The sequence below is a fragment of the Phodopus roborovskii genome, unplaced genomic scaffold, assembly GCF_943737965.1.
Source record: "Phodopus roborovskii unplaced genomic scaffold, PHOROB, whole genome shotgun sequence".
Taxonomy (NCBI): domain Eukaryota; kingdom Metazoa; phylum Chordata; class Mammalia; order Rodentia; family Cricetidae; genus Phodopus; species Phodopus roborovskii.
In genome coordinates, this window is record NW_026125295.1 from 32,137,066 (window position 1) to 32,159,611 (window position 22,546).

Consider the following 22,546-nt stretch of genomic DNA (forward strand, 5'->3'; position numbering starts at 1 on the left):
ATCGGCAAATGGAGTCTTTCCAGTTTTTGTTTCAGTCTGCAAACACAAAAATTTGTGTACTTTTGCCTTTATTTACGTCCCACAGACTGCCTAGCTCTCACATCATACATGCTCTCTGAAGTTAGGGACAGCTCTGTCTGGTTTAGCCTGTACAGTCTAGCTTTGTGTCAAGCATACTGATGTTAAAAAAACATTTGATGGTTGACGAGACAGTGCTGGAAGTGAGGTTGGCTGGTATTATTCCCATTCAGATATGAGGGAGACAAGAGATGAGCTGCCTGTAAGTCTGTTATAGAGGAAGGTTGAGTCCCTGGGCTATGCCCGCTTTCTTCGAATTTGAGAATGGGACTCAGGCTTGAAAAACCAAAACCAAAACAATAACAAAAAAAAAAAAAAAAAAAAAAAAAAACAAGCAACCAAAAACCCCACAAACTTCTTGGGAGCCTCCATTTTAAGGTGGAGAAGGTATAGAAGCCAAAAGTAATAATTAAAACATGAGATCAGCCCAAGTCAGAAAGTAATGGTGGCAAAGTGAAAGGTGTGTGTGGGAAGTGGGGAGGGGGGAGGGAGAGGGACAGGTAGAGAGAGAAGCAAGGACATTTTTTTTTCTTTGCAGAAGCAAAGCCAGTGACTCCTTTTCTTGTTCCTTGAGGGAGTGCTTCTACCATGGTTGACTTTGGTTATGGGAAAACTCATTTTCAACCTCTTGGCAACAGTTCTATGAATTTTGGCAAGTTCTTAGGTGTAAAGACTATGTTGTATCTCAGACTTGATCATAGAAATAATTTCTGCTGCTCACTCTTGTCTCTACAGCTGACCTGTGAGAATGTGAACTAGAGAACACATGTGCATTCCCTATCTCCACAGAGATGACCTATTTATATTTCTTTGAATTTTCCATGCAGGTTCTTATATAGAAATTGATTTGTTTTGAATATAATCCTTTCCATTAACCCTATTATATCATGAAAATATGTATATCTGTTTTCTTGATTCAGTATAAAAAATCAGTTACCTTAATATGCCTACATGCAGACAACTAAGGTACTGTATAACCTTCATATCCATTTTTATCCCCGGAGTAAGTTAAAACACTCACAATTAGGAAGAATGGTCAAGCTGTTTATGATATAGTAATTTAGCTCATTTGTTTTGTCCCATGTCTGTTAGCAATCCATGACTTTAGGACTCATGTAAGAAAGGAAAATGATTGCAAAAAATATTTATATTTTGTTTTAGCTATTTCTCTTATGTTCTCCCTTTTCTTACTATAAGAACCACAGGTTTCTTTTGAGATTTTTTTTTTGGTCTTTGCAGACACCCCTGAAGCTCTTGGGGACCATGGGAATACTTCCATCTCCTGAGGTAGAGGCACCTATGCTTTAGAAATTCCTTGAGGTCCTTTAGTTTTCCATCATATTCCTCAGCTCTTATACTATAAGCTACAGGTATAATGCCAGAAGAGAAAAGTTATTTTTTTGTGAGCAAAATGAGACAAAGTAAATATAAATTCAAAACTGACTCAATTGTCAAACTCTGGGCTTTTCCCAGAGGGGTAGACAAAGACTCTGGCAGTGTACACCTTGAATGTAGTAGACTGGTGGGGCAGCTGTAGAGAAGGAAGATCCTATCAAACATTTATTTATGTGTTTATTTTGCTTGCATGTGTGTATGTGGGTCCAGGCCTGCTGCATATTTGGAAGACATTTGGCCCCTTTGTGATAAGCATGCAGTTTATTGCTGTTTGAGGGGTGGGCTTGGAAAGTGAGAATGTTGTTGCTGCCATTTCGGTAGACAGTCAGAAACAAACAAACCAAGAAAATCTATAGGCTTCTAACAGATGGGTTTTAAAAAGTAGGTCATGCTTTGAGCCCACCAACTTTGATGACATCCCTCTAACAGAAACTGGATTCCTGAGTGTCAGGACAATACAAATGGGGTTCTAAAATGGTCTCTGGATCTGTTACAGCTTCCAAGTACAGCTGGGAAAAAACGTTGTAGCAGAAGGTCTCTGTGGGTTTGGAAAATTAAGAACCATGTTGGGAAACCCTGAATTCATCACTCTGTCTCTCTTTACTCTGTTATAAGAGGCTTGGATTGATTTAGTACTGAGGGACTGCAGGGGAAAAGGGGTGTATGTGTGTGTGTGTGTGTGTGTGTGTGTGTGTGTGTGTGTGTGTGTATTTGTATGTGTCTCTGAATATGTATCTCTCTCTGTCTCTCTCTCTCTGTATGTCTCTGTGTGTGTGTATCTCTCTCTCTCTCTCTCTCTCTCTCTCTCTGTGTGTGTGTGTGTGTGTGTGTGTCTTGGTCAAGGGAAGAGCCACTTTCTATGAAAATCACTAGTGTGTAGAGGCTACCCACATTGTTTTGCCTCTTTGACTTAAAAGCATCTGAAAAGCTAGAAGGGCAAGGTGTGACATCTATGATGAGGGAAGAAATCTCACTTACCTTCCACCTGGCCTAGGATACTGGGCACTTTTTGAAAACAGAATTATGTACAGATCCAGTTACTGGTGCTCAGAGGAAGATGGTTTTGTGAGAATTCACAAGCTTCAGATAAAGAGCTCTTGGGTATTTTCCACTCCACAGCCCTAGAGAGTGAAATAAATACCTTCTTAGATCCAAGTATGTGTGGTTTCCCAGGCTTCATGCCTCATTGCTGAATGAGAACAATTGAAAAACAGGACATACATTTATACATCAACACCATTTTGCCTGCAGTGGAATGAAGGATGGAGCCCCTCCCTAGATCAGCCCTTGTTGATTGCCTGCCTGACCCAAGCACTAATCCATCAGAAGTTTGTTTCCCAAACTCAACTGCTTCCAAATGCTGTTGAGCTAGTACTATCTCTCTTTACTTTCTTTGTCTTGATTGTAGAGAGCTCGTCTTCCTTCTCCCAGGGCCCACCTTTACCAAGTGAATACAACTGCTGCTAATATGGGAACTTAGTCTACTCTTGTACCCACAAATACCATCTGCATGGTGTTTGACTGATGTACTGTGGTAATTAAATGAACTTGTGTTCTTTCTAGTCACCTCCTTTTTGCTTCTTTGTCCTTATATTGAGCTTCTGTGGAGCAGAACTTAAGCCAATATGGAATGGGGAAGATACTATACAGCTAAATGATGATTGAGCTATTTATCTCTGAAATCTCTACAGTGTCCTTGAAGCTAAGCTAATAGTTCTTGTCCAGTGGACAGAAAAAAATATAACAAAGTGCTAAAGAAAAGAGATTAGCTCAGATTGTTAGTTGGGGTCACCCTTGTAGGTCTCTGGACATGTCTCTAGAGTCAGTTTTCTCTTCAAACCTATAATGGCTCCCTCTATTAGTAGCTGATGGAAACAGAAGCAGACACCACAGCTAAACACTGAGATGAATTCCTGGAATCCAGTTGCAAAGAGGGAGGAGTGATAAGAAAATGGGGTCAAGACAAGGCTACAGAAACCCACAGAGACAGCTGACCTGAACAAGGGGGAGCTCATGGACCCCCAGACTGAAACCAGCATTATACTGACTCAGACCCCCTGAACATGGGTCTCAGTTAGAAGGCCTAGGCAGACTGAGGGACCTCTGACAGTGGAACCAGGATGTATCCCTGGTGCACAAAAGGACTTTGGGAGCACATTCCCCATGGAGAGATACTACCTTAGCCTAGAGGGAGGAGGGAGGGCCTAGTCCCTACTCCAAATGACTTGACAGATTTTGATGATCCCTCCTGGAGGGCATCACTCTCCCTGTACAGTGTGTGAGGGGGTAGGATGTGGGGGGCAGAAGGCATGGGGGAGGAGAGAGGGAACTGGGATCGATATTTAAAATAAGAAAAAAAAAATCCCCCACCCCAAAACGAGGTTAGGAAAAAAATTGAAAGACTAGCAAAGAGACAACTACTTGGAAAACTCAAAACAGCAGCACACATTTGTGGCATTTTCTTCTTGTGGCCTGGACATTCTAACTTATTACCTATTGGGGGAAACTCAGTGCCACTTACCTTGAAATAAGATTGGACACGTTCTGAAATACTTCTGCAAAGATATATCTACGGATATATCTATTAATGGTATATCAGATTGTAGATGGAAGTTTATGTCCTGCCTGGTCCTGCAGCCATTTAGTCCCAAATAAACACACAGAGACTTGTAGTAATTATAAACTGTTTGGCCAATGGCTCAGGCTTCTTATTGGCTCTCTCTATGTCTCTTAATTATTAATCCATTTCTATTAATCTGTGTATCTCCACATGGTCTTGGCTTATTGGAGATGCTTGAATCTCTTTCTCAGCAGCTACATGGTGTCTCCGTGACTCTGCCTACTATCCGTCTCTATCCATGTTTGGATTTTCTGCCTGGCTAAATCTTGCTTTCACATTGGCCAAAACAGCTTTATTCATCAACCAATTAGAAACATATATCCACAGCATATAGAAGGATATCCCTCATCATCAGATACTTGATTTTACCCTGCCTTTCAATGAGAGAGCCTCTTGAGCCTCCCCTTGCTTGTCTGATCTCACAAAGACTATAGAAGTCTCTGCAAGAGAAGGAAAATCAAGAAAAGTTGATAGTTCACAGAACTTAAGTTTTCCTGAGCTATGTGCCAAGTTTTGTATATGACATTTTAGAATAGTTCCTTTAGTTTCACAAGCATAGAAAATATCAATTGCTTTCTTGACAACAATTATATAATAACTCTGAGGCAAGTTTATAACGTCAGGTCCTTATACTTGGCAGTATAAAAACTTGGGTGGTTCCCGTATGCCTTTAAATCTCAGGTTGCTAATCTTTATAAGATGCTGATAATGTCATAGACTTCATAGAGATACTGCAATGTTAAATCATCTTGTAAATGCAAAGCACTGTGTCAATTTCAGGCATTGAATTAGCTCTATGAATTCATAGTGTCACTATAGTAAGTACAAGAAGTATTCCTTCAAAGGGGAAGCTTGTGACACTAGATGTGAGAATGTGTTGATGACGTTCTCTGGGTCATTTGATAGATTTAGTCAAGAAAAAAAAATCTGCCATTTTATCAAGTGTGTAGTACATACTACTCACTATTTCTAGAAACACTATGTTTTGCTTATAAATGAATATCTATTTGCATGTGAATTTTCATTTGAGCCCTTAAAATATGGCATTTATTTAAAAGTACCTTGGATAGCTGAGATTCTAAAGGTAAGTGGTTCTTGCACATGGGAAAGGAAGGTACACTATTGCTAACAAGATTTATTACATGTCATGTCTCATTGTCAAATTTTCTTTGGTTCAGCATGTGTATTAAAGAATAAAACATGAAGAGATAAATCTTAGAGGCTTCTTCCTACTTTCTTCTGTTTATGCCAGTTCAAGATTCTCTAAAAAGGAAATATATCCATTAGCTGAATCAGACCTGTCACACCTATTTACTCTTCCCCACTGTACAATAAAAAACAGGGAATAAGAAATCCAAAGGGATTTCTACCTGAATGTTTCATTGTTTGCTAGTGTTAGTGATACATCCCGAGTAAGACTTCTCAGTCATTTTTGCTACACTTTTAAAGGACCACTGGCTTAGTGTTTCACTGCTGTGATAAAACCCCAACAGAACCAGCTTGAAAGAATCGGTGTTGATTTTGGCTCAGGATTTCAGAGGTTTCAGTCCTTGTCAGCTGAAGTCTTTGTTCATGGGCCTGTGGTAAGTCAGAACATCCTGGTCACTGGTCATAATGAACTGAAGGTGCTCATTGTGTGACTTCTAGAAGCAAAGAGAAAGATACAGACAGCCCGCAAAGACATGTCCTCATTGATATACTTCCTCCAATTGGCTCCCATATCTAAAAGTTTCTGACAACTCCCAGTATACCATTGAAATTATAAATCTATAAGTGGATTAATCCATGGATTCATAGGTATGAGGGTCAGACCACTTATCATCTAATTATTCATCAGTGATTGGATCCACTGGCTGAGGACCTGGGGACATGAGTCATTTGGGGAAAGAACTTACATTCAAGCTATAACAATAGAATGCTTTATTTCTAAAATGGTAATTTTAGAAATTTGATAGTAATAAATTTGTTCTAGTCAATAACTTGGATATTTTAGTTTAGAAATGGTGACAAATCTTTTAAAGAAGCACACACAAACATGGTCATTATTAGCCTTACTTGTTAAGATGTTGATGTCAAATGTGGAGTTAGGAAATTCAAGTTCATCAGTTTTGGATATGAAAAAATATCTTGAGGACCTAAATCATAGGTGCATCTTTTAATAGGGCGTCTATATCAAATTTAAAATGGATAAATAGGATCAGTATGTGTGAAGACTGACACTCAATCATGTATTTATTGAACCACACATTGGAAATTACAGCCTCTTTTCCCCAGGAATGACTACATACATGAAAACGTTTCCACTGACAGCAAATAAGATCAGGAAGATGTTTGCAAAACAAGTGGAATATCATAAATTCTGGGTCTCAGAATTCATTTTGGTCTTTTTGGGGGGTCTTGACAAGTCAATCTTGGGAACAAAACTCACCAAGTTCTAATAGTGGAGGAGGTTCAGATATTTTTGGAATAATGGCATGAGTAGAGACATGGAAGCAGGAGAGATTCTGATAAAATATATGTGAGAGTTGGTTATGGGGACACACACCTGTAAAGCCCAGCAATATGAGGACAGGTAGAAGCTGGCTGGTCATGGGTTGGAGGCCAGATTGAGCTATATAATAAGAGTGCCTAAGTAAACAACAAAGAACTTGGTGAAGTCTACTGTGGTGACAAAGGAGAAGGGAATAATTTGGCCTGAAACAATTTGCTTAAAAAAATAAACTGAGGGTGTTAGCTTGCTTGTGGGGAATCACTGCACAGACTGCAAGTACGTGAAAGCAACAGCTTTAATAGAAACAATTTGTGTTTGTCAGTTATGTGCCAATAAATCTGGGAAAAATCTAGTACTATTGCTAACTTCAAATAAAGTACATAGTCAATTAAATAATGAATTGGTCAAAAATTAATGTTCTCAATTATTGTTTTTTAAATAGCTGGGCATTTTTGTTTCGTTCTGACATTAGACTTTCCAGAACTGAACTACTTCTGGATTATAGGTACTCACTGATGACCAGCAGGGTCATATCAAATATTCTCTGCAGGACCATGTCCCTCAGTTAAAGCTGCAGAGAGCCAAGAGAAATGTTAAACCACTAGTTCACATGCAAAGATTACAAACACACTAGAAGTTAAGTACAGGGAAGAATAAACAACAGATTTGGACTGCCATGAACAATTACAATGGAAACATTTAGTAAAATGAAGAATGCAAGTCTGAGAGGTACATAGAATAATTACAACAACAACAACAACAAAAGCTTTAAAAATTTAAGTTTTAGCTGTATTGCATGTGTTGTAATTTTTGACAAATACCCAATGGATGATTAAAAATAACACATTAGACAAAAATGAAAAAAAGAGTCAGTGTACTGGGGAATTATCTGTTATTTGGAAGGCAGCCAAAGTTGTGATGGGAAGCACATTAGGAAGCTTGGGTTGTATAGAAGAAGATGGACACATCCTTATGCACATTCAAGAGGGCTTTCAGAAGAGATCAGAGAAGGAGCAGAAGCAATGGATAACAAAGCAACAGTCATGAATTCTACAAAACTAGTAAGTGGTATGATTGTGCATTTCTATAAGTAAGGCATAAAGGGAAAAAAATCCATCCTAAATGCATTAGAGAAGATATTTCAAAACCCAAGACAAGAAGCCAGTGTAGATGGCTGTCAGGGTTTTGAAAAGGTAGGTCACTGAAAGTGGAATGGCGATGGGATCCAGGCAAGGTTTGGCCACATACAAAACAAAGAGGAAAAAAAATCTTTTATAGATAAAAGACTAGAATTTTAATGTTCTCAACACAAAAGAATGATTCATTTTTGAGATGAGGAGTGTGCCAATTATCCTGATCTAATCATTACACATAATACACATGGCTTGAAATATTACATAGTACCACAGCATCTGTACCATACCAATTAAAATGAGAATATTTTCAAAGTTCCATGGTACAATTTGTGCTAATGTGTGGTTATTCTCTACCCAACTCTCCCTATCATATCAAAAAGTTACCTATTGTAACCCATTAAATTGATTTTACAATCCAATAGCAATAACCCACAGTTTGAAAAATGTTGGTTGAGACCAATCTTCTTAATTTAAGGAAAGGAAAAAACAAAACCCAGAAGCTCAGAGGCTGAGGTCAATTAGTTTATAGTTGGGTTTGTTCCTCTCTTAGGGTGAGCTGTGTCTCTGAATCCCTTGGGTTAGGGGTGAGGGGAAGAAGGACACATGCTATGTTTCTGATTCTCCTTGTTCACTTCCTTCTTCCAGGCCCTGGCCAGTCCCCAGACACAGTGCAGGTCTTAGGAGTCCTTGATTCAGGAATGCAGGGACTTGAGACTGACTGCATTTTTTTTCCCCCTACATTAGGCATTTTGGTCTTAAGGAAACCAGGCCAGTGCAGAATGTGAGGTGAGTTTGGCCTTGCCCCTTCATTTATCTTCCTTTAATCAAACAGACTAAACGTTTTCATTGGAGAGAACACTTGTTATCCTTGGCTTTCTTGTGTCTCCAGAGGTATTTTTCTTAGGAATGTGTTAATAGCTGCAAAAATCTTAACACGTCTTCAAGTGCCTCTCACATTAGGAGATTCCTCTTAGTTGTGGGAAAAGTGGTTGTCAGTTAGCCTCGTATTTAAGCAAAATCAAAATGTTTCTGACAGGTCGATTAAGTTCTTCAAATGGCCCGTCTTTAAGCAATGTGCAGCTGGAAGGTTCAGAAGGAGAGACATTTTTCTTGCCAACCCTGATTTCTGCAGTCCTCATTCACTTCCAAGGCAGCTGGGCCCAAACAATGCTTAACTTCAGGCCCAGTGGAAGCCGAATTCAGGAGTTTTCAATTTCAAGGTTCTGTCTCATTTGCTGTACTAACCAAGTTTCTTTGTGCTTTGTTTGAAGAAATAGAAATATTTAAATATCAATTTAAGAAACACAGAGGAAGTATATTGCGTGAAAAGCAGTTTCAGAGGAAGGTGGGAGGCAAATGTTCAAACGAAGGAAGGGGATTCCTAAAAATAGCTATCCGTTTTGTTACCCTTCTCAAGTATGTTTTTAATGGAATTAATAGATAGGGCAGTGTATCTCTGCAAAGATCTATGAGTGCAAGTAGAATTATTACTCTGGGGAGTTTTGTGCTATGAACATCTGACTTTATCGAAGATTGCACATTCCTATGTGTTGTATTGAAAGAAAGATTTGTTGTTGAACTCAAGAAAAATCTGTAGGTGGAGTGGAGGGGCGTGGGATGGGAAGGACGGAGGGAGAAGGAACTGGGATGGATATGTAAAATAAAAAAAAAAAAAAAAAAAGGAGTTTTTATGCCTGGACAGAAGCTAAGCAAAGCCCTCCTTCCCCTGAGGGCTGTTTGAGAGAGAGTCATGTCTGCTGTTTCCTGTTCAGGTATCACAATGCTTCCTTCCTAACACCTACCTCCTGTCACTGCAGCCACTACCCCCTCTGTTCCTTCTCTTTTCCTCTTCATCTGCCCCTCCTCTGCTTCCTCCTTCTTAATCTTCTGAAGAGAGGAATAAGAACAGGAGGGGATGAATGACAACTTTCCCTAGAACAAGCCTTTCCACCATTCTTAGCGGATGTTATTGTGTGTATCTTTGGAAGTACATCAAACAATCACTTAGCAGGTATGATTCACAGGGCAGTTCTGGAACCATCTGAAGTCAGTGTGTTCATCAGACTGACAAGAATAAGCTTTGGGCTGTGGGCAACTAGACTGCAAGCTCTTCCAATGTGATTTTCATCTTCATTGTATCCCAAGAGCTGAGCAAAGTGTTCAGTGTCTAGTATTATACTCAGTACATATTCCAATAAAAAAGAACACAGCAGTTAATTGATCTAAATCATACTGATCCCAAGCTGTGTTCTTACAGATGGGCCTTTCTGCTAGTCTGCTCGAAGGATGGATTTCTAGTGTAGTTACTTTGTCCCTGAAGGCAGGAAGTTGGCTATGCACAGAGATCTACATTACTGCCTTCTATTTCAAGACACTTCTGAATGAGATGTTTGCATTCTCCTCAGGAAATAAAGTTCTGTGCCTGGGCTTTGAGCTCATTCGGTATCCCTAAGCAGCACAGACACAGACAAAAGACATGGATTTTAAAAGGGTTTTTTCATGCATCCACTAGTTTCCCTGCAACCTGGCACCACAGCTTATTACTGAAAATTCTATGGCCTTGGGCAGGCCAGGAAATAGTTTTAATTTGCTCAGGCCCTAAATTATAGACTGTGCATTTGCAATTGTTTCAAACCAGTCAGCAAAGGCCTGGTTTTCAACAGGTTTTAAAGGAAGAACTTCAGTTCACAGGTTAGAGTGCTTTATATTTTTGCAAAGGAAAATAAAATTTGACATTTTCCTTCCCTGAGGAATGGTGGAGTTGAGCAGTATTCAAGGACAGTCAACAGTGCTCATCCCCCATCCTGTATTAACCCTAAACGGATCATCAGATCACATCAACTTTTATTTTAGTGTGTGTGTGTGTGTGTGTGTGTGTGTTTGTGTGTGTGTGTGTGTTAGAGACACTATTCCAGCAACATGTATCAAACTACTCCAACAATTGTTCAGGATTTAACATATCAGGAGTAGAGAGTGATCTTTGTGGCTGTATGTTGAGCTTCTCTTGGTAGTTGTAACTTCATTGTGACATACATAGATTTAAATAAAGCACTGGTAAATATGAACTCAAAATAAACACTGATTCTACTGTAGTGCTTTGAATTCAACAGATGTGTGTTCTATGCTGTGTGTTTTGAGGTACCATCACTTGAACCCTTTGCCACATCAGTCTACAAACATAATATTTCCAAGTTTTGTTATCACTTAAGTTTACACTTCTGTTCTAGCAGCTCACGTTTTTAGTTTCTTCTGTGTGTCTTTTGATTATCTTGGTAGAGTTTTCAGTTACATTCAACAGACTGATGCTTCTTTATGATTTAAATGATTTCTGCAATCTCAGATATACCCTCAGGTGTACAAAAGAGCCAGCCTAGTTAGGCTAACTCCAGGTGAGTGAGGTGGGTGGTACTTATCAATACACATCCACAATGTAGAAATTTTGGCAAGAGATTAAATAAACACAAAGGTAGTCTTTAGCATGGTTTTTTTTTTTTTTAAAATAGGGCCTCATTAATACTCCAAACTTTTTTTTTGTTTTGTTTTTTTGAGACAGATTTTCTCTGTGTAACTTTGTAGACTAGGTTGGCCTCAAACTCACAGAGATCTACCTGCCTCTGCCTCCCAAGTGCTGGGCTTAAAGGTGTGTGCCACCACTGCCCAGCAATACTCCAAATCTTTAAAACTTTGTTAAAAGTGGTAATCCCTGTTTATGCTGCTTGGGAACTATGACTTCTAAACATATTTTAAAGAGAAAGACCTCAGAATAAACCTATTTTTTTTTTTAAAAAATGTATAATACACAAAGTAATTTCATGAGATAATATTAATAGATCCCCACATTATCTGCTTGCTCTCAGACTATAGATTATCTAAACTCTAGATTGCACAGATGTGTTTTATGTTTTGGATTGAATGACTAAGATTGTTGACTTTACAGTTCTTTATGTTAGACGTTAGTCATAATATTATTCTATAATGTGCCAACCAAAGGAAATTCTTTTCTTGACTCTCATTTGGAACAAATCATAATACTCCTGAGAATTATTATTTTTTGCCTATATCAGAAGTGATACTCAGGAAGGTTCCCATAAAAAGACATTAGTAAAAAATAGTAGAAAAATGGGGTGAGCCTGGTGTCACACATCTCTAATCTTTGATATGAGGGCGACTGAGGGGAGCAGGATTATAAATTTAAGGCCAGCCTGAGCTCTATAGCAAGATCCTGTCTCATAAGGAAAGAAAAAAAGAGCTGCAATGTGACTTGGCTATACAAGAAGTGCTTGTCCCATGTGAGGCCCTGAGCTGAGTATCTCTTACAAAAAGAGTGAAAAATCACACACACACACACACACACACACACACACACACACACACACACACCCCAAAAACAAAACCTTCAATAGCTAGAGTGACCCTGAGGAGAAGAGTGATGCTGGAGGCACCACTTGAGACTATGTCATAGTGCCACAGTGATAAAGGCAGCGTGGTACGGGCACAAAAGTAGACCCCGAGCCCAGTGGAGTACAGTAGCACCCAGAAGTAAACCCCGACAACCTCAGCCACCAGACTCGTGATGGTGCCAAGAGTATATGCTGGAGAAAAGATACACCCATTAACAAATAGTGCTGGTAAAACTGGATATACACATGTGAAGTAATGAAGGTTGATCCCCGTCATCCCATTAAAACATTGACTCAAAATAGATAAAATATCTTAATAAAAGAAATAAAAATTTGAAAATACTAGAGAAAACTATATGGAAGAGTAAAACAAAACAACAACAACAACAAAAAACAAAACAAAACAAAAAACCCCAGAAAACTCCTACATAATTCAGGAAATGATAAGAATTGACAAACATGATCACATCAAATTAAAAAGGTTCTTCATAGCCAAAGGAAACAGTCAGCCTACAAAATGAAAGTGTTTTCCAGTTTTTCCTCTGCTACCAAATTAACATTCAGAATATACAAAGAAGTTAAAAATATTAAATGCCAAAACAATCCCCAAAGAATTTAGTCAATAAATGTGCAAATGAATTAAACAGGCAGTTCTCAAAAGAGTAAAAATGGACAGTAATTCTATGAAAAAATGTTCAACATCTTTAGTCATCAGGGAAATACAAATCAAAACTCTTCTGAGATTCCTTTTCAACCCAGTCAGAATGGCTATCATTAAGAAAACAATAAAATAACCAATATTGGGAAAGGGGTGTGTGTGTGTGTGTGTGTGTGTGTGTGTGTGTGTGTGTGTGTGTTGGGGGTGGGGGATAAATACCCTGCTGGTGGGAATAAGCTACTCCAGGCACTGTGGAAATCAGTTCTCCCAAATGCTTATTCTACCCTATGATCCAGCTTCTCCTGGGCATATGTCCAAAGGAATCAGCCAGCTTGTTAGTTATCCACACAGCAGTATTTACCTCAGAACTACTCACAATGGGTAAGTTATTGAGTCATGCTAGGTGTCCATCTGCAGCTGAATGGATAAGGAACATGTGGTATACATACATGATTTAGTTTTAAAGTTTTATTTATTATTCTGCGTGTGCACACATATGCCATTGTACAACTTTGTGGGGTGATTTTTCTCCCTTCACCTCTATGTAAATTCTGGGGATAAAAATCAAAGTCATTGCGTTAACATGGCAGAAGTTTACTTACTGAGCCATCTCACTGCCCCCTCCACACGAAGTATTATTTAGCCAAAAAGAACAGAATTGTGTAGTTTCCAGGAAAACCGATGGAGATTGTCATGCTAAGCAAAATAAGCTAGTCTCCCAATGACAAGTATTGCATGTTTCTTTCACCCATGGAATTTGAGTCACAAGGTGGGCAATTTATCTCCTCCCTGAGGATAATGTACAGCAGGGACAATTAAGGGCATGAAAGAGAAGAGAGAGTAGGGAGCAGAGGGAATCAGAATGGTCCCATAGAGAAACTGCATACTAAAACCCTTTCTAAGGCAGGTCTTCTAGAGCCAGCTAGACACTGTTCACTGTCATTGGCTTCAGTTGGTCAAGTGGCTTGATTTGTTTGCTCTTTATAGGCAAGGTCCATTGTTGTACATGTTTCAAGTAGTTCAGGGAATCTTTAGAACTTGGGGTTGGCAGATGGGGTGGTTTGTATCTGTCATTTTAGTCCCGGGGAGTCAGAGACAAGAGGATCACCACAAATGGGAGGCCAGCTCAGCTTACATAATGAGTTTTCCTGGCTAGTGAGTGTTACCCTGAAAAACTGCATCTAAACAAAACAACATAAAACAAAACCAAACCAGAGCTCTGATTCAAGCGGTATCCAGTGAAATAAAACAGAAACTCTATGTGTTATGACTTTCAGTGTAGTGTTGTTTTTTTTTTTTATGGGACTCCTGAGTATGTGAATGAGTGGTTCTCTGACTCTAGCACCTTCTCTTTTCCTTCTGCTGGTTTGCATTGTCCAACTTGGATGTGATGGTTTTTGTTTTATCTTATTGTATCTTACTTTGTTTTGTTTGGTTGTTACCTCATAGAAACCTGTTCTTTTCTAATGAGAGACAGAAAGGGAGTGGATCTTAGATGCAAGGGGAGATGGGGGGAACTGGGAGGAGTAGAGGAGAGGGAAACTGTAGTTAGGATATATTATATGATACAAGAATAGAGGAAAGGGAAACTGTAGTTAGGATATATTATATAATACAAGGGGAACTCAAATATATATATATATATATATATATATATATATATATATATATATATATATATATATATGAGGCTTAGTGTGGTAGTTAGAAAGAGCAGCCCTCATAGGCTCATATGTATGAATGCTTGGTCCCCAGTTGATGGAACTGTTTGGGAAGTATTAGGAGAAGGTGTCAGTGGGGCCTGATATCGAGATTTCAAAAGACTCACATCATTCTCCATGTGCTGGTGAGAGGTGAGCTCTCAGCTGTTGCCTTAGTTGCCTGGTGCCACGCCTTTGCACTCCCATCATGAAGCACACCCTCTGAAATTGCAAACTAATTGAACACTTTCTTTTTATAAGTTGCCTTGGACCATAGTGTTCTTATCACAGCAATAGAAATGGAGCTAGTGGGTTTTGTTTCCGTCTTATAGTAAGAAACGCCTACCCTTGTCCCTGACTTGGATGACAGTCTTCGTGAATTAGTCTCACCTCTAGTGCTGTCATTCTGGTTGGTTTGAGACTGTTTCTTGATGACTTGGAACTTGCTACATAACACAAGATGGTGTTGAACTCTAAATCCTCCTGCCTCAACCCCTCCTCCAACTGCTGGCATTGTAAGTGTGACTCACCACACCACATCCGTACCATGTTGTTTGATGTGGTACCTTGGTACTCTTCTGACTTTTAAAAGTTTTTTTTTTCTTAAACTACAAATATATTGCTTTAGATAGGGTTTATATTGCTGTGAAGAGACATCATGACCACAGCAACTCTTATAAACATTTAATGGGGGTTGAACTTATTGGTCTAGAGATTTAGTTCATTATCATCATGATGGGAAGCATGGAGGCATGCAGGCAGACATGATGCTGACAGGCAGCAGGAAGAGAGAGTAACACCGGGCCTGACTCCTTAGTGACACACTTCCTCCAGCAAGGCCACAGGTCCTAGCAGTAAGTACCTTTCCCTATGAGTCTGTGGGGGCCATTTTCATTCAAACCACTACAACATATATGTTGAACTTTATTGCAGTTTTCTGTATATGTTAAAGTATGTATGATATCTTCTTGATAGCTAATTCATATATTTAAACCCACAAGTTAAATGTGCCTTCATTTTACCTTCTTCTTCTTTTTTTTTTTTTATGGTTTTATTTAAACACAAATAAAACATGCACACCAGCCATCTACTCATTTTCTTCGCTGTGAAGCCTGGCGTTGGGATTGGTGATTCTGATGGCCAGCTGTGCTGCTCTTTCTACGATGGCTTTTCAGTTCTTGGAGGAAACGTTGTGAGCAATCTCAGCACAATAAGATTTGTTGCACGTCAGCAGCACTTCCAGCTCTTTGACATTGTGAACCAGAAACTTCCGGAAGCCGCTAGGCAGCATGTGCTTGGTATTTTTGTTGCTCCTGTAACCAGTGTTGGACATCAGGATCTGGCCCTTGAATCTTCTCCGAACCCTGTTGTCAATACCTCTGGGTTTCTGCCAGTTTCGCTTAATTTTGACATATCGGTCTGACTGGTGCCGGATGAACTTGTTGGTCCTCTTTTTGACGATCTTGGGCTTCACCAGAGGGCGGAGGGCAGCCATGATGCCGCAAAAGAGATGGCAGCCACCTCGCAGGTAGAGCCGAGGAAGAAGGGAGGGCTCATTTTACCTTCTTGATTTATCCTTATGTTTGGAATATAAATCTTGCCATGCAATAAGTTTCATCAGATAAATCAGATTTTCCTCTTTGCCCCATTTTCACACTAATTTGTATAAAATATTTTTCTGTTGCAAACTATTTAGATATTTTGTGTATACTTACTATACATGGTGCTGTTTTAAATAAGGACATTTTGATATAGATACATAATGAACTTTGAGAAAATTCCTCATTATACTCTTTCTCTTCCTATGTTTTTGTTTCATTTTGTGACCCACTAAGTTGTCTATGTGACCATGAATTTGGAACTACCTATTGATATATGGTAGGCTTACTATTGGGTATACAACTGATGGCAATGAAATCCAGTCTCCCAGAATCTACCAATAGCCAGTAGTTCAATAGGGAAATATAGGGTCCAATGAGCCTTTCCCCCATCCATGACTTACTGTTAACAAGGACTGGTCTTGTGCAGGCTAGGTGGAGTTAACTACAGCTATTGTGAGTTTATGGTTGCAATGGCTATGCCATGTCCAGCAGTGCCCATATTGTTTTTTAGCTCTTCTCCCCTTTTCTGGCCCTTACATTTTTCCTGATTCCCCCTCTTCAGTGTTCTCTAAGCCTAAGAGAGAGAGGTACAAATGTCTTGCTCAGAGAAGAGCCCTCAACCATCATTTGTTCTCAGCACCTTGGACAAGTGGGAGTCTCTGCATTCATCACTGTTCATTGTAAAAAAAAAAAAAAAAAGACTGTTTGCAATTAAGGAAGGAAGTAGCACTTGAACATGAGCATAAATGTATACAAGATTGTTTGATACTGAACAACAGTAGTAAGTTGTTCCCAACTGTGTCTTTTTGACTGGTTTCACAATACCAGATATGGGTCATTCCAATGGAGCAGACCACAAATTCAGAGATAGGCCTGTTATCAACTTTTCTATCGTTGTGATAAAATGCTATCGTCAAGGTGGCTTAAAGAAGAAGGAGCTAATTTGAGTCTTACAGTTTCAGAGCATTAGAATCCTTGACCTCATGCAGAGTAGCATGGCAACAGGCAGGCAAGCATAGAGCTAGAATAATAGAAGACCAATATCTTGACCAATAAGCATGAGTCAAAGAGAACTAACTGGGAGAGGCATGAATTTTTAAAACTTCAAAGCCTACCCCTAGTGACATATCTACACCAAGACTACAATTCTCAATTCTTCCCAAACAGTTCCACCAAGGGGGGGAACCAAGCATTCAAATATATGAACCTATAGGGCCAGTTTCACAAAAAAAAAAAAAAAAAAAAAAAATACCGTAACCCCTGTAACATGCATGTCACTGTTACACAAATGAGCATATTTTGCTGGTCAGGTTGAAATTTGTATGGTCCATAGCTGGGTAAGAAGTTTGATGTTAATCTCTCCTCCAGCCACGAGTGTAACACCTTCTGGTATTATAAAATCGAGCCAGAAAGGAGGAACTTTCCAGCTCAGCTCTAGTTTGATTTGTCTGTATCCAGGAGACACATGCAACCATTGGAGAGAGAAGTCAGTGCTGGATTTTGATCTGGGTGCACTAAAGAAGAGGGTTAGAGAAGGGCAAGAGTGTGTGTGAGCTTATTCTGTGATGTCTCACAGCCAGATTGGACCACAGCACTGAGGAAAGAGAAGGGAGGTCGAGAGGAGACATTCTGTGATGTGGATGGATTCCTGACACACAGTTTTCAGTTAGAAACCTGTCACTTTCTAACTTATGGGTTAAACTCATTCATCTGAAACTTTCCCTCATAAGGGAAAGATTGGCCTCTTAACATTTTAGCAAGATTAACTCTATAGAGTTTTTTTTTTTAATTTTCAATTCCTCATTGCAACAGAAGAAAAATATTTCATGCCCACTGACACTAATAGGAAAGCTAATTTCCTATGTGTTTAATCTTGGCAATTCATTCCTTTATATAATAATGAGAAGAATAAAATTCTTTGTGACACCTCAAATGTAAATTTGGTGAAAATGACATCTCTGAATATTTCTCTGTTTAGGATCAAAGGCTTTTTTTTTTTTTTCAGAATGAGAAAGAATTAGCAGGTTAGTTTTAGAGGAGAGTCTGTCTCCTTTTAACAGCTTGTAAGAGAAGGTGTTTCTTCCTTTAATAACACCAGCAGATAGGTGAATTTAATAATAGCCTAACTCAGCATGTTCCAAATGGAACCAATGATCTTACTCCCCAAACCTGTTCTCTCTCCCATTCTCCCTGACTCAGGAGTCTCATCTGTAATTGTCACCTCCTGAAACTGACCTCCCTTTCCGCCTCACTCACTATTCCCATCAGCCCCCAGGAATGAGGTTCTCCTCCTTCACACTGATTAACCACCAAGAGTGAACTTAGAATTTTTTCCCCCTCACTCCTGTACTCCTACCAACCCCTGGGCCTGGAGCTGTTGCCTGTTCTTTACTCCCTCACTCACTAACTACTCAACTTGATCGTATACACCTATCATAGAGATACATATTAAATATCTAGAGGCCTCATAGGTCAAATAAAACTGTGAGTAGTGTGTATTTTACAGAAAGAATGTGCCACCTCCCTGTCAGGCAAAATGCTGCCAAAAAACCTGTGGCTTGATACTGCAGATATTTAGATTTATAAGAAGTTGGGAACTTAGATAGCATATAAATATTTTTGGATTTTATGATGTCAGCAAATTCAGCCAGATATGGAAAGTCAGTTGTGTTAGCCTGTTTAACACTCATATTAATCCCATGAGGCTTATAGTTCCTCAAACCTATGAGAAGCACATTCTGAGCAGAGGAATAGGAAGCCTAAACCTCTCAGAAAGAACCAGTCTACTGGGTTTGAGAGGCAGACAGGAGACCCCCTGCAGCTTTGATGGAAAGAAGCTGAGGTCAGAGAGGTGGACAGGGTTAAAGCATAAGCTATCCCAAAGATTCTGAATTCTATTTTAATTGTCAAGTGAAGGTTTGGGAATCATTCAGATGGGGGAAACGTCTAGGGATACACTTGTGCTCTAAGAGATCTCTCAGCTCTGTGTGAAGGATTGAGAGTCAATGATAGAGATGGAGAGAGCAAACCTGAGTACCAGAATAAAGCAGAACATGAGGATAGAAGTGGGTGCAGTGATGAGAATAAGAAGTGCTCAGAATTAGGCTGCACTTAGAAGTATAGCTGATCATCTGCTTGATGGACTGAGGAAGGGCTGAGAGAGGACATGGAGACTCTAAAATTGCTCCTGGGTGCCTCAGAAAGTAGATAGATGGGGGTGCTATCATCAAGATGGAGAAACTCAGGGGCAGGAAACTAGGAGAAGAGTGAGATGGATAGTTATATTTAGCTCATGTTAAATGCAGTGAAAAATGTGGCAGTTGTCAAGTGGCCGTGGGTTTAGGAATCTTTAGAGAGTAAAAGCCAGAAAGAAAAAAAAAAGCCAGGAAAAGAGAATGAAAACCCTATAAATGTCAAAGCACTGAAAGCCACCATTCAGAATGTTTTCTGTGGGATACAGCACTCTGGCACTGGGTAGTGACTATGGGAAGAAAAAACTGACGTCTGTTTTGGCAACCTGTAGTTCACTTACAACCATGATAAGAGCCATTGTAGTGATAAAGGCCCAATGGAATGAGTTAAAGAAACAGATGTTGATCCTAGGCTCAGTGAGAAAACAGAAAACTTTGATGTTTTGAAAAGTATTTTAAAATATGTTATTTGACTGACCCAATGCTAAAACATCCATTAACACATATTTGCATGCAGGATCTTGCAATTCTTTATTCTTGCAATTCTTTATTCAGGATGTCACTTCTTATATAAGACTTAGACATTGATAGACTCAGGCTTGTGGATCACATGCTTCAACTTATCTACAGAAGAATTTGTAGCAAGAAACTAAGGCAAACTCAACTTTGACGCATTTTAAATCACTAGCATATAAATTTTAGAAAGACTATTTTATGAAATATCTTACACACTTTTAATTTCAGGAATGGACCTTGGTATTTGCAGTACATTTTCCAGTTTATTTTTATTCTGTTTCCTCCATTCTTCTCTTTGTGCGGTTGTTTATATTATGGGATACAGATAGAGTGCGCCCTCTGCCCTTCTAACCAGATAGTTGCCATTTTGATCTGTCAGTCAAACTCCAGGGTCTGCCCTGAACGTAGAGACAATCGATCATAGTTTGAACATTTGGGCCGTTTCAACTCACTTTAGTCCCCTAAGCTGGACTGTTGTGGGGAGTGATTGGCAAGTCACTTGTCCAAGTTTCAGTAAGGTTACCGCTGTCCTTATGGCTCACAACTGCACAAATAGAAACAGGCTGAGTTTGTGAACATAGTTTCGACAAATTATTTGAAGTGTGAGTCTACCTCCTATCTGTATTTATTATTCCAGCTCTTGGCATAACAAGAATGAAGACCTGTGCTTGTGCAAAGCTTTTCCCAGGAAGAAGATCTGTGGCAGCTTCACTTTCCCTCCATGTGATCGTAACTGACCCCAAGCCTAGCCTAAGACACAACCTAAAAAGATTCTAATACTCCTTCCAGCACAAGGTGTGTGTGAGAGGCAAATGTCCTTGGTTACCTTCCCTCTTTCCTTTTTTTAAAAATATGGAAGTATTGAATGCAATTCTACCTCTAATTTTATCTGAATATGTTTATGAACATAGGAAGTGAGAAGCTTTGAGCCTTGGTCAGTCTTTTTCCTATGAACTAGATGTGTGTGTGTGTGTGTGTGTGTGTGTGTGTGTGTGTGTGTGTGTGTGAAAAAGTCCACCTGGGATTTTAGATGATAGAGCAGGCACACATGCCTAGGACTTTACCTATTGCTCTGGATGGGAACAGAGCCTGTGTCTAATGCATTGCAGAGGGATGCCACACAATGAACAGGTTCAGGTTCTGGTGACCTTATTGCTTGGCTGTCTCCTGACTCCTGTTTGCTTGGAAGCTGAGAAAATGTGGCCATGCCAAGGTTTTATTGGGTTGATGGCTGCCAGCAGAGTAGTTTCCAACTTTGCCAGTTTCTATCTGCAGAACCTCAGCAGTTCAGACTCAGCCCATAATCTTCGGGGTTTGTAAATGGGTTGTTGGCTTCTCTCCTAGCAATAGGTATTTTTAGGAAGATTGACAATCTTTTACAGTTGGTTGAAACGATCTTAAAAATAAACTTAAGTTTTTAAGGACACCAAACACTGAATTTTGACATCTCAAAATATGTATGATTGATGATGATATAAGCAGATTCCTAGTATCTAGTTTTCAATTATTCAAATGACAAATAATCACTAAAAAACTTTAGAGAGCATAGCAGTATATTAAGGAAAGCATTCTGTCTTCCCAATCTTGCTCTACCCAGGTAGTACCTTAGAGTCAACCCTTGCAGATATGTAAAACTGAAACTTTGTGAATATTTTCACATCCTATCCTTTCGAAATGTTCTTCTGCAAGTTTGCTAAGTTTAGTTAATGTTGTCACAAACATTACACATGGCACACATAATGCATCAGAGATTGATAAAGCCACTTAAAAAAAAACTTTCCCCTTACTGTATACATATACAAATGAAAGTCCTGCAAAGGAGAGACTGGAAATATTAATTAATTAATTAGTTAATTAATTAATTCACTTCTGTACACACACACACACACACACAGATACACAGACACACCCACACACAGATACACTTTTCTACCCATTTCAAAATAGTTCTAGAATTTTCACTGAACCACTTTTCCACTATTATGGCCACTGAGCTTTTGAGGGCAGTGCAGGAGAGTGAGGCATTGATTCTGAATAGACTTCAGGAGCTCAGAGCTCATCATTCCCATTCACTAACACACAACTTCTCTGTCATTAGTCTTCTTACTATAGCCCTTCAAGCCACAGTCTAAGGTAGATCATTAACAGAATGATGTGTGGTATCTTATTTCATGTGTGTAGGTGTCTACAGATATATGTGTATGTCTGTTCATACAGGAGTGCAGTACCCACAGAGGCCAGAAGAGAATGTCAGACCCCTGGAACTGGAGTTACAGATGGTTGTGAGCTGCCATTTGGGTGCTAGAAATCAAACCCTGGTCCTCTGGAAGGGCAGCCACTGTTTTAAAAAACTAAGCTGTCTCTCTAGTCATAAACCTTTTTTTTTTTTTTTTTTTTTTTAAAAAAAACATCTAACATGTTGGTAGATTTCTTATTCTGCAAATAGACCTTGTATTGCTCTAAAAACATTGCACTGTTTCATGGCATAATGTCTTTCCTGCACACATCATTGTTTGACATGTTCACTCACATGTGGAACACTTCTCCAGTGAGTGAACTTCCTTTCCTGGATGACAGTGTGCACAAGGTCTAAGCATTCTTCACATGCTTTCTTTCTTTCCTAAGAAAGTATTACAAATATTCACAAAATTGAAACATATTATCAGTTTGAAAGTCTAGGAACTTTTAGAAAAACGAATGTGGATGTGGAACTGATTATAGGATCACAATGGAAAGGCCATCCAGTAAAGAAAGGCACAA

General features: G+C 39.2%; 1 pseudogene; it reads right to left on the reverse strand.

The window, feature by feature from the left end:
• Window positions 1–15,544: 15,544 nt before the first annotated feature.
• LOC127213459 (60S ribosomal protein L32-like) lies at window positions 15,545–16,027 on the reverse strand (annotated as a pseudogene).
• Between the last annotated feature and the right edge of the window lie 6,519 nt (window positions 16,028–22,546).